Raw genomic sequence first — 15,235 nt, forward strand, 5'->3', positions numbered from 1 at the left:
TGTATTTTGAATACTAATCCCTTATCAGCTGTATGATTTGCAAATATTTTCTCCCATTCTATGGATTGCCTTTTTACCAGGTTGATAGTATCCTTTGATGAACAAAAGTTTTTAATTTTGATGAAGCACACAATTTTTTCTTTTGTTTCCTACACTTCTGGTGTTCTATCTAAGAAATCATGACCAAAGTTAATGTCATGAGGCTTTTCCTTTGTATCTTCTTTTAAGAGTTTTATAGTTTTAGCTCGTATATTATTTGATTCATTTTGAGTTAACTTCTGTGCGTAGTGTAAAGGCCCAACTTCATTCTTTTGCATGTGAATATTCAGCTTTTCCAGTACTATATCTTGAAAAGACTGTCTTTTGAATATTGAATGGTCTTAGACCCTTGCAGAAAATCATTTGGCTGTATTTGTCGTCTATTTCTAGGCTGTTTATTCTATTCCACTGGTCTATATGTTTGTCTGTATGCCAGGACAATACTATTTTGATTACTATAGTTTTTTAATAAGTTTTGAAATCTAGAAGTATGAGATCTATAATTTTGTTCTTTTTTTTAAAAAAAAGATTTTTTGGCCATTTGGGATCCCCTGAGATTACATATAAATTTTAGGTCGGACTTTTCTGCAAAAATTTCATTGGATTTTGATAGAGATTGCATCGAATGTATCAATCTCTTCAGGTAGTATTGACATTTTAACAAGACTAAGTCTTTCAGTAGACAAACATGGGCTGTTTTTCTATTTATTTATGTCTTTGTTAATCTTTCAGTAATGTTTTACAGGTTTCAGTGTATAGTCTTTAGCCCCCTTGGTTAAGTTTATTCCTAAAGAATTTTTCTTTTTAATGTTGTAACTGGAATTGTTTTCTTAATTTCCTTTTTGGGTTGTTCATTGTTAGGTTTAGAAACACAGCTAATTTTTGTGTGTTAATTTTTTATCCTGTAGTTTTGAATAATTTATTAATTCTGTGTGTATGTGTGCGTGTGTGTGTGTGTGAGACTTTTGGAGTTTTCTACATCTAAGGTCAGGTCAAATAGAGATAATTTTGTTTCTTCGTTTCCAGTTTGTATTTTTTTTATTCCTTTTCCTTGCCTACTTGCTCTGGCTAAAACTTCCAATGTTATGCTGAACAGAAGTAGTGAAAATTGGTGTCTTTTTAAAAAAAGCGTGCTGCAATTCATGGGATCGCAAAGAGTCGGACACTACTGAGCGACTGAACTGAACTGAGGTCTTCGTTGTGGTGTGTGGGCTTCTCCTTGTGGTGGCTTCTCTTGTTGCAGAACATGGGCCCTAGACACGCAGACTTCAGTAGTTGTGGCACACGGGCTTAGTTGCCCCGCAGCACGTGGGATCTTCCTGACCAGGGATGGAACCCATGTCCCCTCCATTGGCAGGTGGATTCTTAACCACCAGTCCACCAGAGAAGTCCCAAAAATGGGTGTCTTTGTCTTATTCCTGATCTTAGAGAAAAAGCTTTCAGGCTTTCACCATTGAGTGTGACATTAGTTATGAGTTTTTCAAATATGGTCTTTATTATGTCATGCTTGCTGCTGCTGCTAAGTCGCATCAGTCATGTCCGACTCTGTGCGACCCCACAGATGGCAGCCCAACAGGCTCCTCTGTCCCTGGGATTCTCCAGGCAAGAATACTGGAGTGGCTTGCCATTTCCTTTTCCAATGCATGAAAGAGAAAAGTGAAAGTGAAGTCACTCAGTCGTGTCCGACTCTTAGCAACCCCATGGACTGCAGCCTACCGGGCTCCTCCGTCCATGGGATTTCATATTTTAAAATAAAATATAGATAAATATTTATATAATTTGGAGGAAGGAAAGCATGATAGAAAAGGCAAATACTATAAGGGAGAGAAAAGATAATGCATTTGATTTGAAAATATTTATATGGCAAAAGCTCCATAAACTAAAATGATTTGATAAATGATATGACACAGGTAGGATTCTTAATATAAAAGAACTATTACATATAAATGAGGAAAAAATCCATATAAAAGCTAAACTGGCAAGGGACATGAACATGCAATTCCTAAAAAAAGAACAACGGAGAGTTGTGGCATATTTAGGAAAAACGTTTATTCCCCTTAGCATTTAAAGAAATAAAAATTTTAATGAGATAGAATTTTTGAAAATTGAAGTATAGTTGACTCACAATATTATATTAGTTTCAGACATAAAAAATAGTAATCCAGTATTTTTATAGATTATACAAAGTTATTATATTGACTATATTCTCTGTGCTATACGTTACAAACTTGTAACTTATTTATTTTATACCTGGTAGTTTGCATAAATTGTCTTTACCATTTTGCTCCCTTCCCCCACCCTATTCCCTTCTGTTAACCACTAGTTTGTCCATCTGTGAGTTTGTTTCTATTTTGTTGTATTTGTTCATTTGTTTTACTTTTTAGATTCCACATAAATGTGCAAATATACAGTATTTGTCTTTTTCTGTCTGACTTATTTCACTAAGAACTTTTTTTTTAACCTCTAATTCTGAAGAAAGATGAGACAGAGTAGTAATTTCACACATATCCATGGGAATACAAATTGGTTCAGACCATCTGAGACATCGGGGAAGCCCTTTCTGGAGAGCACCAAGGGCTAACTCGGAAAAATGTGCATCCTTAGCAATTATATAACTCTGCTGCTAAGCTGCTAAGTCACTTCAGTCGTGTCTGACTCTCTGCGACCCCACAGACAGCAGCCCACCACGCTCCTCTGTCCCTGGGATTCTCCAGGCAAGAACACTGGAGTGGGTTGCCATTTCCTTCTCCAATGCATGAAAGTGAAAAGTGAAAGTGAAGTCACTCAATTGTGTCCGACTCTTAGCGACCCCATGGACTGCAGCCTACCAGGCTCCTCCATCCATGGAATTTTCCAGGCAAGAGTACTGGAGTGGGGTGCCATTGCCTTCTCCAGCTGGGTTTATCCTAAAGATAAAATCATCTAAGATGTACGTACAAAGATGTTCACTGATACGTTATGTAAGATAGCAAAAAAAGAGGACTAACCTAAATGTCTAACAACTGTGGGGTCACTAGAAATGATGATTCAGATGTAGTGTGTACACCCACCCACCCACACACACAAATGGTCATCCCTCAGTATTTAAGCCCTTACCTGGTGGTTCAGATGGTAAAGCATCTGCCTACAATGCGGGAGACCCAGGTTCGATCCCTGGGTTGGGAAGATCCTCTGGAGAAGGAAATGGCAACCCACTCCAGTACTCTTGCCTGGAAAATCCCATGGACGGAGGAGCATGGTAGGCTACAGTTCATGGGGTTGCAAAGAGTCAGACACAACTGAGCGACTTCAATTCGCTTCACTTCAGTATTTAAGAGAGAACTGGTTCCAGCACCTTTCCTTGGAACGTTTGGAACCTCAAGTCCCTTATATTTACATATAACCTAAGTGCATCCTCTTGTATACTTTAAATTATCTCTGCTGCTGCCACCACTGCTGCTGCTAAGTCACTTCAGTCGTGTCCAACTCTGTGCAACCCCGTAGATGGCAGCCCACCAGGCTCCCCTGTCCCTGGGATTCTCCAAGCAAGAACACTGGAGTGGGTTGCCATTTCCTTCTCCAATGCATGGAAGTGAAAAGTGAAAGTGAAGTCACTCAGTCATGTCCGACTCTTAGCGACCCCATGGACTGCAGCCTACCAGGCTCCTCCGTCCATGGGATTTTCCAGGCAAGAGTGCTGGAGTGGGTTGCCATTGCCTTCTCCAGATTAATCATAATGCCTAATACAATGTACATGAGGTGTGAATATTATGTGTGCTGTGTGCTAAGTTGCTTCAGTCGTGTCTGACTCTGTGCAGCCCTATGAACTGTAGCCTGCCAAGCTTCTTGATTCTCCAGGCTAGAATACTGGAGAGGATTGCCATGCCCTCCTCTAGAGGATCTTCCCAATCCAGGGATCGAACCTGTGTCTCTGATGTCCCTTGCATTGGCAGGCGAGTTCTTTACCACCAGTGCCACCTGGGAAGCCCTGTGAATAGTTATAAGTACAATGTAAGCGCTAGCAACAAATAGTTGCCAGCATGCAGCAAATTCAAGTTTTGCTTTTTGGAACTTTCTGCAATCTTTTTTTCAAATATTTTGGATCCATGATTGGTTGAACCTGCATGTATGAAAGGCTAACTCTACCTGTAAATCTACTGATCTAAGCACGGAAAGATATATATATGTACTGAGTGAGAAGCAAATTGCTAAATAATACACCAAGTACTACCTGAGTTTTATTTATTTGTTTTTGACAAAATTTGGGAGGCTATTTATACAAAAGTATTAAAAATGGGTGTGTCTAGATAATAGTATTTTAAGTGATTTACATTTTCCTCTTTTTCCATTTCTTTCTCTGGATTTCTATGATAAACATGTAGTCTTGATGTAGTAATTTTTTTTTTACTTAAAATGATGACTTTTTCCTATGGTAAAATATGCCACACATATATTTACCATTGTAACCATTTTTCAAGTGTATAACTCAGGGGTGCTAAGTGCATTCATATGTACTTCAACCGTCACCACTGTCCATCCTCAGAACTTTTCATCTTCCCAAACTGAGATTATACCCATTAAGCAATAACTTCCCATTACCACTGCCCCGTCAGTGCAGGAGCATTCTATATTCAATCATATTTATCTCTCTCTCCCCTTCCCAACTACACATATGCTTAAAAACAAAAACAATTTTATTGAGATATAACTCACACATGAAATAAACCTCCCATCACACACACTTCTGAAGTGCATTTTAGCCTTCCTTGTCTGTCTGGTTTTTTTAAATTGGGAACATTTTAACCATGCATGCAGGACAGTGTTGGAAGTGAATGCTCTTGAATTGCTTTGGAAGAAACTGTAGAGGAAAAAAATATAAGTGAATTTTACCTGCCAGAACCCTGTGCTCTGTGTTTGAAAAGAGCCTCTGGGTACTTTCAAAAACTATTCAAACTGGTTTTAGGCCCAGCTCCCCTTGGAAAGCTGAGATAAACTCAAGAGCAGGAATCTATTAATAGGTCAACAGCAGGAGTAGAAGGGGGGTTTGGAGGAGTCTGAGGCAGCTGCGTCTCATTTGGGACTTGAAAATTGGCTTTTCTTTTATTCTTTTATAGAATCTAGGAAGAGAAGGGATGTTTTCTCCTGCACATTTGATTATTATAACAGGCCAAGATCTCTTTGAACATAACCGGTAAAGAAAAGAAGCCTCCGTGGCCATTGAACTGGCTAAAATAGTAACATAATCTCTGGTTTGTAGTTTGAATCCTATTAATGTTAATGGTGTAGAATTGTACAGTGAGAATGCGCTGGGAGTTTTTAAAGCTCGATTTTTCAAAGGCTGCATTCCTCATTAGACCTTCTCCATTAAAGCATGCTTGAATGATGCTACACAGCCGAATAGTTGGGATTTTTTTCCACTCTTGTCATAGTCTGAAGACAAAGGATTCTTCCGCTTGCCCAAGTTCCTGCGCGCCTAGGTTGAGCGGCTGTGACAGCGCGGCAGCAGGGAGCTTTTTATGCAGGCTTGGGTTTGCCGTCAGGCCTCATTCACTAGACAGGATCAAGCTGGAGCAGTGGATGGAGGAAAAAAAATCAATGGGGGAAAATCTCACGCAGCCAGATATGGTGCCATGATCCGCTTTTCCCTTTCACTGCTGCTGAGTCATGGTGCCGTCTAGGCCGTGGTACAGAAAACTCTAAAATCTCTTCCTACCTGCATTGTGTCTTCTCTGTGCTTTGGCTAAAGTGATGTCCAGACAGTTTAACAAACGCTAGCTTTCTTGACTACTCCTGTGAGTGGCATTAAGAGCGGTGGAGAGGAGCTGGGGGCCCTGTAGCGGGTACCCACAATCTTCCTCATGGTCTCACAGTGTAGCTTGTCCTCAGTGTCTCCTGGCTTCAATTTCCTTATCTGTAAAGCATGGATAATATACTTACTCCTTGTAATTCACAAGGTTTCTGTGAGGATCAAAGAGGGTTAACTAGTATGTTTGTTAGCAAATGGAGGCATACGTCTAATTCATTATCATTGTTGTGTGTATAATTCTTCTGGATTATGTGTGCATGGATTTCAGCCATTACCAAAAGTTTTTAACATTACCCAAGGATAAGCGTTGTGTGTGTGTGTGTGTGTGTGTGTGTGTGCTCAGTCATGTCTGACTCTTTGTGACCACATGCACCATGGCCCGCCAGGCTCCTCTGTCCATGGAATTTTCCAGGAGATTTTCCCAACCAAGGGATCGAACCCACATCTCTTGTGTCTCCAGCATGGCAGAAGGACTTTTTACTATTAGCACCACCTAGGAATCCCCAGGAAAGTGTTAAGGGCTAGATAAATTTAAAAGTGACTTTAGGGATGAGATATAAAATATAAATATCATTACTTTTAACTAGTTCATTGGAATAGAGTTTGGGGGGAGGAAGGAGAAAGAGAGGGTCAAATAAAAACCCCCTCCTTCACAACAAAACAAAACAAAGCAGGAATCATCAAAAGAGGGAAAGACAGTGAGGCATAGGGAGTAAAAACACAGATGCACTAAGGCACCAAAACAGAAACACGGGAAAGACACTGTCGCCCTTGTCTTGCGACCTTATGTCTCTTTCTATTGAAGGTTTTAAAAACCATATTACATCTTTACACCATAAGCTACATATTAGTTTGCTAGTGCTGCCATAACAAAATACCACACACAAGACTGGATGGCTTGAACAATTGAATTTTTCCCTCCAGTTCTGGAGACAAGAAGTCTAACATCAAGGTGGTGGCAGGTTGGGTTCTTGTGAGGCCGCCCCCGTCCTTGGTTTGCAGATGGTGGCCTTTTCACTGTGTCCTCAGGTGGTCTTGTGTGTGTGTGTGTGTGTGTGTGTGTGTGTGTGTGCGCGCGCGCGCACATCCCTGGTGTCTCTTTCTGTGTCCAAATTTCCTCTCCTTATAAGGCATCGGTCATATTGTACTGGGGGTGTCCTCAGTGGTTCAGTGGTAAAGAATCTGCCTGCAATGCAGGAGACACAAGTTTGATCCTTGGATTGGGAAGATCCTCTGAGGAGGACATCGCAACCCACTCCAATATTCTTGCCTAGAGAATCTCATGGACAGCGGAGCCTGGTGGGTGATAGTCCATGGGGACTTAAAGAGTCAGATATGACTGAAACGACTGAGCACTCACACACACAAGCACGCATATTGGATTAAGTGAAAGTGAAGTCGCTCAGTCGTGTCTGACTGTTTACAACCCTATGGAGAGTGTAGCCTACCAGGCTTCTCCGTCCATGGGATTTTCCAGGCAAGAATGGGTGGGTTGCCATTTCCTTCTCCAATCCAATATTGGATTAGGACCCATTCTAACAACTCATTTTAACTTAATCACCTCTTTAAAGATTCTGTGTTCAAATATGGTTATGCTCTGAAGTACTGGGAGTTAGAGCTTCACTATGAATGGGGGTCAGTACAATTCAGCCCACAACATGCTTTTTGCATCATAGACAATAAGAAATTAGTCAAAGGACCAGAATTTACTCCAGAATCATAGAAGGGGGCCAAAAGGAGTTGTGAAGCCAGTGGTAAAATTGGTTTGAATATCTCCTGTGATACTTATAGCAATCATACAAAAGATATCCGAGTTTATGGAGAAACTCAGACTTCCGTGGATAAATAATTGTTTGGTTTAAGCATTTGGTCCATAATTTTTGATTTGGGAAGTGGGATTGGAGTGTCAGATAGGGAACTAGAATCTACACTGGTTATGTCAGCAGAGAAAATTTAATACAGGGAAAAACGTGAAGAGATTTACTACTCTCTGCTCCTGAGGAGCAATTTAACATGGGATCATTCATAAGGGAGTCACATGTGATGTTCATGGGATGTTCTGTGGGATGTCAAGATGGTCAAGACTTCTGGGGACCGTGGAGAGATGATGTGGCACACAGCAGAAGGGTTGGCATAGCCTTGATGCAAGACAGTGAATGCATACTGTTGTCTCTCTTAGTAGAAAGAATCAGTAGAAAGCAAGAGACTTTGATCCTTGATAACTGTTTGAAGGGAAAAAATTAGATCAAGAGCCATGTACTAGATGCCAGATACTTGTGTTAATTTGCTCAGGTGAAGTTACCATGTCAGGAACAGCAATGACAATCAGCATTGCCTGATGAAGTTTAAAATAATCTATAAGCATTATCCAGCATGAGTACGTCTTCTGCACAGGCCAAACAGGAAAGTTAAATGGAACTGTTAGGAATTGCCACACCTGCTTCTTTTAAGTCTCTGATGTTGGCATTAATCTTGGCAATGGGTAGGAAGTCCTGTAAGGTAGATTTGAGCTCAAACCTCAAGTATCACCTGACTACTATAGGTCTTCTCTTTGAATGCTGATCTCCAGTGGTGTTTTAGGTCTTCAGGAATTAGCCTCCATTCAGAACTAGTATCTAGAACATTTCAAAAGATCTGTAGATTCTTTAATTTCCCTTGATAAAAGGCCAAGACTTTACTTAAATCTTATGAGCAGAGTTGATCCATATCACTTGCTTATCCAACCTAGCATGTGTATATATACTAGCTGATGCCTGTTGTTTGATGCCTGCTATGACAGTTGAGCTCTGCTCTGGGGGCTCCCCATCAGACCTTGTCAGAATTGCACTGCAGGCTGAAGCGCCTCCTACGCAGTCATCTTCCTTCCCTGTCTCCTTTCACGGGGGTCAGACCTGTACTGTGGTCAGAAGCCTCTCCCCTCCTACTCCTGACCCTTCTCCCCTTTATCTTCCATAGATGTTTCCCCCAGTGTGTGTCTATCACACCTTGTTCCACTTTGGCATCTGTTTCTCAGGGGATCTGAGCTGACACAGAAATCAACTAATCATGCAAAATAGCCTGAAGTCCATTGAATATTAGATTGCTGACAAGTATAAGACTCCTGGGCTTTGGTGAGCATAATTTTAGTTTTTCCTAATAACTGAAAAAATTTTTAAAATAAATAAATATATCATATATTAAAAAGCCTGAATAGAGTTGGTTTCTTTCTTCTGGAAAAACATCTATTCCTTAGGTAAGAAAATGTTGCTTTTGGAAATAAATTTTTAAAGTGGATCCAGAGAAGAGATTGAATTCAGAGAAGAGATTGGGAGCAGAAACTGGGAACCTGGGTAGCATCTGCCTGTCTCTGCTGTGTGTTTTGCTATTTTATATTAAAAAGTGTTAACCTAAGATCTAACTTGTCAAAAATGAAAAATGTGGGATTCATGTGGTACTCTCAACAGGCTCCTTGAAAAACATTTTTTCCTTCTGTCAAAGATCAGCTAAGTTGAATTTGGCATTGTTTGCCCTCTGTAACCCCTGCATTCAGTTCAGACTCTTGTCTGACCTAAGTGAGGCGGTGATGGACAGGTCTGTAGAGGGTATTATCACAGCCTAATCAGATAAACTGAAAGCAAAATTGTTTTTCTCTCATGGTCTGGCCTAACTTGCTCTGTGAATTTTCAAGGCACAGTACAATTGATTGTTAGGAATGAGACAGAGATTTTGGTCACAGCAGCAATTCTGGGAACCAACTGTCTTCTGCCTAGTAGACTGACTTCCTCAGCAACAGGGCAGCCTAAGCACCATGAAACCTGAAATATTTTTTAACTAATGCATAAAAGCAGCCCCTATTGTTTCCTGGATGCATTAGGCTTTCAGTCGAGGATAATGACACATTTAATCTTATGCTGTGCTAAGTTGCTTCAGATGTGTCTGACTCTGTGACCCTATGGACTGTAGCCCGCCAGGCTCCGCTGTCCATGGGATTCTCCAGGCAAGAATGCTGGAGTGGGTTGCCATGCCCTCCTCTAGGGGATCTTCCCCACCCAGGATCAAACCTGCATCTCTTACGTCTCCTGCATTGGTAGGTGGATTCTTTACCACGAGGGCCACCTGGGAAAGATCTAAAACATTCATTTTGTAATAGTAACAATAAGTCCAAGTCTAGAATCAGCAGAAGCCTTGCGAAAAATACTTAAACTAAATATAATGAACAGCAGCAACCAAAACTAAGTCCTAAAGGCACTAAAAGAATCTTATTAAAATATAATTAAACAAGCAAGCAGACAAAAAGATTCTTTTAGGGGCTGTAGAGGCAATGACAAATAGGCTTAAAGGAAAGTAAAATACTGTTAAAATAGTATTTTGCTTCTCTGCCAGGGGAGTAATAGAAGGAAATAATTATTTGTTACAATTATGCTTTATGATACACACACACACACACACACACACACACACACACACTCACTCTCTCAGTTGCTCAGTCCTGTCCAACTCTTTGTGACCCCACAGGCTGTAGCGCACCAGGCTCCTCTGTCCATGGGATTCTCCAGGCAAGAATACTGGAGTGGAGTGCTATTTCCTACTTCAGGGGATCTTCCTGACCCAGGGATCAAACCCTCATCTCTGGCATGCTACAGTCCATAGTCACGAGGAGTCAGACACGACTGAAGTGGCTTTAGAACCCGTGCTCGCACAGTTTGTGCCTCTTATTTCCCTGCCCCTCGATTCCCCCTCCCCTCTGCCCTCTCCCCACTAGTAACCATAGTTTGCTCTCTATGAGTCTGCTTCTTTTTTGTTGTATTCGCTGCTGCTGCTGCTGCTGCTAAGTCGCATCAGTCGTCAGTCGTGTCCAACTCTGTGCGACCCCATAGACGGCAGCCCTCCAGGCTCCCCCGTCCCTGGGATCCTCCAGGCAAGAATACTGGAGTGGGTTGCCATTTCCTTCTCCAATGCATGAAAGTGAAAAGTGAAAGGGAAGTCGCTCAGTCGTGTGCAACTCCTAGCGACCCCATGGACTGCAGCCTACTCAGGCTCCTCCGCCCATGGGATTTTCCAGACAAGAGTACTGGAGTGGGGTGCCATTGCCTTCTCCGGCTGTATTCACTAGTTTGTTATATTTTTTAGGTTCCACATATAAATGATATCACACAATATTTGTCTTTCTCTGTCTGACTTATTTCACTTAGCATAATGCCCTCTAAGTATATCTGTGCTCCTGCAAATGGCCAAATTTTTATTTTTTTAATAGCTGAATAGTATTCCCTTGTGTATATAAACCACTTCTTTATCCATTCATCTGTTGATGGACACTTAAGTTGCTTCCATATCTTGGCAATGGAAATAATACTGATATGAATATTGATAAATAACTTAACCTTCTACCTAAAGGAACTAGAGGAAGAAGAGCAACAGTTAGTAGAGGAAAGAAATCATAAAAATCAGAGCAGAAATAGCTGAAATAGAGACTAGAAAAAGAATTTAAAAGATCAATGAAAATAAAAGCTGGTTCTTTGAGAGGATAAATAAAATTTATAAAACTTCAGTTGAATTCATCAAGAAAAAAAGAGAAAGGGTCCAAATCAATAAAATAAAAAATGAAAAAGGAGACATTATGACCGACATCACAGAAATACAAAGGATCATAAGAGATTACTACGAACAACTATATGCCAATAAAATGGCCAACCTAGAGGAAGTGGACAAATTCTTAGAAAGAAGTATTCTCCCAAGACTGAACCAGAAATAGAAAACATGAACAGATCAATTCCCAGTAATGAAATTGAATCAGTAATTTTAAAGGGCCTAAGCCAATGCAGGAGATGTGTGTTCAATCCCTGGGTTGGGAAGATCCCTCGGAGAAGGAAATAGTAACTCATTCCAGGATTCTTGCCCAGGAAACCCCATGGATAGAGAAGCCTGGAGGGCTACAGTCAAACAAAACTTAGCGACTAAATAACAATGATAAACAAAAGACAAGGACAGGATGTCTTCATAGGTGACTTCTAGCATACATTTAGAGAAAAGTTAACACCTATCCTTCTCAACCTTTTTTAAAAAAAAGAAATCACAGAGGAAGGAACACTTCTCAGTTCATTCCATGAGACCAACATCACCTGCTAAGTTTCATCTAGTAAAATTCTTAAAAGATCTTGTTTAAACTTCACTCTTCATTGGCGCACATAGATTTTAAAACATTTTTTAAAACAAAAATTTTAGCTTACTTGTGCTTCCCTGGTGGCTCAGAGGTTAAAGCATCTACCTGCAATGTGGGAGACCTGGGTTCAATCCCTGGATTGGGAAGATCCCCTGGAGAAGGAAATGACAACCCACTCCAGTATTCTTGCCTGGAGAATCCCTTGGAGGGAGGGGCCTGGTAGGCTACAGTCCATGGGGTCACAAAGAGTCAGACACGACTGAACGACTTCACTTCAGACTTTATGCTCAGTATTAACTCATCTTTACAACACATCTATGCAGTAACTCCTATCATTAACCCCATTTTGCACCGAAGGAAAGAGATTTAGACTAAGTGATTTGACCCCAGACTCCAAGCTACCTATTGTGCTGTGTCTCTCTGTCTACTTCATTGGGTTTCCATGAGAATCAAGTGAGTTTCTGTGTGTGAAAGCGCTTTGAAAACCACAAGGCACCAGATACTTAAAAGCCAGTTTTTAAGAGATAGAAAAATCTCATTCTCTCTATGGAACAATCCTTTTAATACAATACTTAGAAAGCAAGTTACTGTCCAAACTAAAATAAAATTAACCATGGATTAGAGGAACACTTTTGGATGGCAAAGTAAGTGTTAAGAAAAACACAAAGATAAAAAGAAAAAATTGACATATAATCAAGATAAGTTGTAATTTTAAAAATGGCCTTTTTGAAGGAGTGAGAATTGTTTGCAGAGCTAAACAATGTGATTGCATTGCCACATTGTATAGAACAGTCTCTGTAACAGGTCTGACTTGCTCATAAGAGGATAACTGCATGGTCTAATAGATTGCTCCCACCTTCAGTGGCTACTGAAGCTCTTAGAAAATGTATCCCCACTTAATAAAGCTGAAAATGCCAAGAAGCCTTTTGCTAAAGGATGTGTTCTCTAGGCCCTGACTGAATTCATTATTTTGTTAGAGCACTGCCACCAAGCCAACCATGGGCAATTTAGCATGCCACATTTCAAGCTGAATTTAATTCATCTAATATGTTCGCTTTTATGTACCGTAAATGAGAAAAATTTACCCTATGATCAGGTGACCACTGGTCAGGAATGCCATGAGCAGAAAGTGTTAATTCTGCCGTAAACAGAAAGTCAAGTCTTGGTTGTCCACCTATGAAAAGCTGGTCCAAAAATTTGCCAAGGCTGTCAAGGTCCTATGTTGACAGGAAACATGTCTAAAAAGGCTGTGTCTGTGCCTTTTTAGGGGCTTCCCAGGTGGCACAGTGGTAAGAATCAGCCTGCCAATGCAGGAGATGCTAGAGATCCGGGTTCAATCGATGGGTCAGGAAGATCCTCTGAAGCAGGGAATGGCAACCCACTCCCAATATTCTTGCCTGGGAAATCCCTTGAACAGAGGAACCTGGTGGGCTACAATCCATGGGGTTGCAAGGAAGAAGTGAAAGAGTGTGCATGTGTGTGTGTGTGTGTGTGTGTGTGTTTGTGTGTGCATGTGTGTATGCTACTTTGTTATGGAACATCACTTATCTTCAAACCAAAAAAAAGAATGGGTAAATATCTTGATCGAAGAAAGCACATCTGAGTGACTGTTAATCTACTATGGGAATATTTTTTAAATCACACAGCTCTCAAGTTACCTTAAGATAGCTATCTCTTATAAGCACTAGCTCCTTCTCTCTTTATGGCCACATGCTTTCCCTTAAGTAGCAGATCCAAAAGTGGGGATCATTGGAATGTTATCCAAAGCTGGGGGCTTCCCTGGTGGCTCAGATGGTAAAGCATCTGCCTGCAATGCAGGAGACCTGGGTTCGATCCCTGGGTAGGGAAGATCTCCCAGAGAAGGGAATGGCAGCCCACTCCAGTATTCTTGCCTGGAGAATCCCATGGACAGAGGAGCCTGGTGGATTACAGTCCATGGGGTGCAAAGAGTTGGACATGACTGAGCGACTAACATTTTCACTTTTTACTCATAGTGCCTGATATCCCAGTCACAAAGTGACATGTGAATGGGTCCAAGATCACAGTAAGAAAGTGTGTTACAATACACACCATTTATCAAACACTTCCTTTTCCAAGGAGCTGTAAATCAGAGAGAAAATCTGAGAAAGACAGCAGGAATTCAGTGAGCATCTTTTTTTCTATCAGATTTAGGGCAATTCTCAGGATACTTTGGGACTCAGAATTACTTGGGAAGGGTTGAGGGTTGTATCACGTAGGCTCTGAAGTCAGATTGCCTCATTTTGCTTTCTTTCTCTGATAGCTATGTGACCTGGGGCAGGTTACTTAGTCACTGTAAGACCTGGTGCTCCTGTAGGTAAAAACAAAAGAATGGGGAGTGAAAGATAGGGAGAGTCACAGGGAGAGAGAAAAATACACATCTCACTTAAGAGTGCTGTAAAGACTGACGTGTTGCTTGGCATGGCTTCAGGCGTATGGTAAGCCTACAATAATTATCTATTGTCGTTGTTCGGTCACTCAGTCAAGTCCGACTCTCTACAACCCATTGACTGCAGCACGCCAGGCTTCTCTGTCCTTCACCATCTCCTGGAATTTGCTCGAACTCATTTCCATCGAGTCAGTGATGCCATCCAACCCTCTCATCCTCTGTCATCCGCCTCTCCTCTAGCCTTCAATCCTTCCCAGCATCAGGGTCTTTTCCAACGGGTCAAGTCTTCGCATCAGGTGGCCAAAATATTGGAGCTCCAGCTTCAGCATCAGTCCCTCCTATGTATATCCAGGGTTGGTTTCCTTTAAAATTGACTGGTTTGATCTCCTTGCAGTCCAAGGGACTCTCAAGAGTCTTTTCCAACACCACAGTTGGAAAGCATCAGTTCTTCAGTGCTCAGATTTCTTTATGGTCTGGTTCTTACATCCAGACACAACTACTGGAAAAAACCATAGCTTTAACTAGATGGCCCTTTGTTGGCAAAGTAATGTCTCTGCCTTTTAATACGCTGTCTAGAGGCTTAGTCTTCCCTAGTGACTCAGACAGTAAAGAGTCTGCCTGCAATGTGGGGGGCCCTGGGTTCAATCCCCAAGTTGGGAAGATCCCCTAGAGAAGGAATGGCAACCAACTCCAGTATTGTTGCCTGGAAAATCCCATGATGGGAGGAGCATGGAGGGCCCCAATCCATGGGATCACAAAGAGTTGGACACGACTGAGCGACTAACACACTCACACTCACTAGGTTGGTCATAGCTTTTCTTCCAAGGAGTAAGCGTCTTTTAATTTCATGGCTGCAGTCACCATC

At 41.3% G+C, this 15,235-nt stretch overlaps 1 protein-coding gene and 1 non-coding gene across 2 annotated transcripts in view; both read left to right on the forward strand.

The window, feature by feature from the left end:
- Positions 1-15,235, forward strand: part of SHROOM3 (shroom family member 3) — a 331,320-nt gene that overhangs the window by 19,358 nt on the left and 296,727 nt on the right. The window lies entirely within an intron of this gene.
- On the forward strand, positions 13,740-13,811 carry TRNAC-GCA (transfer RNA cysteine (anticodon GCA)). Its single transcript has one exon. It is a non-coding gene; the product is annotated as a tRNA-Cys (tRNA).

This window comes from Ovis aries, chromosome 6, assembly GCF_016772045.2.
Source record: "Ovis aries strain OAR_USU_Benz2616 breed Rambouillet chromosome 6, ARS-UI_Ramb_v3.0, whole genome shotgun sequence".
NCBI lineage: Eukaryota > Metazoa > Chordata > Mammalia > Artiodactyla > Bovidae > Ovis > Ovis aries.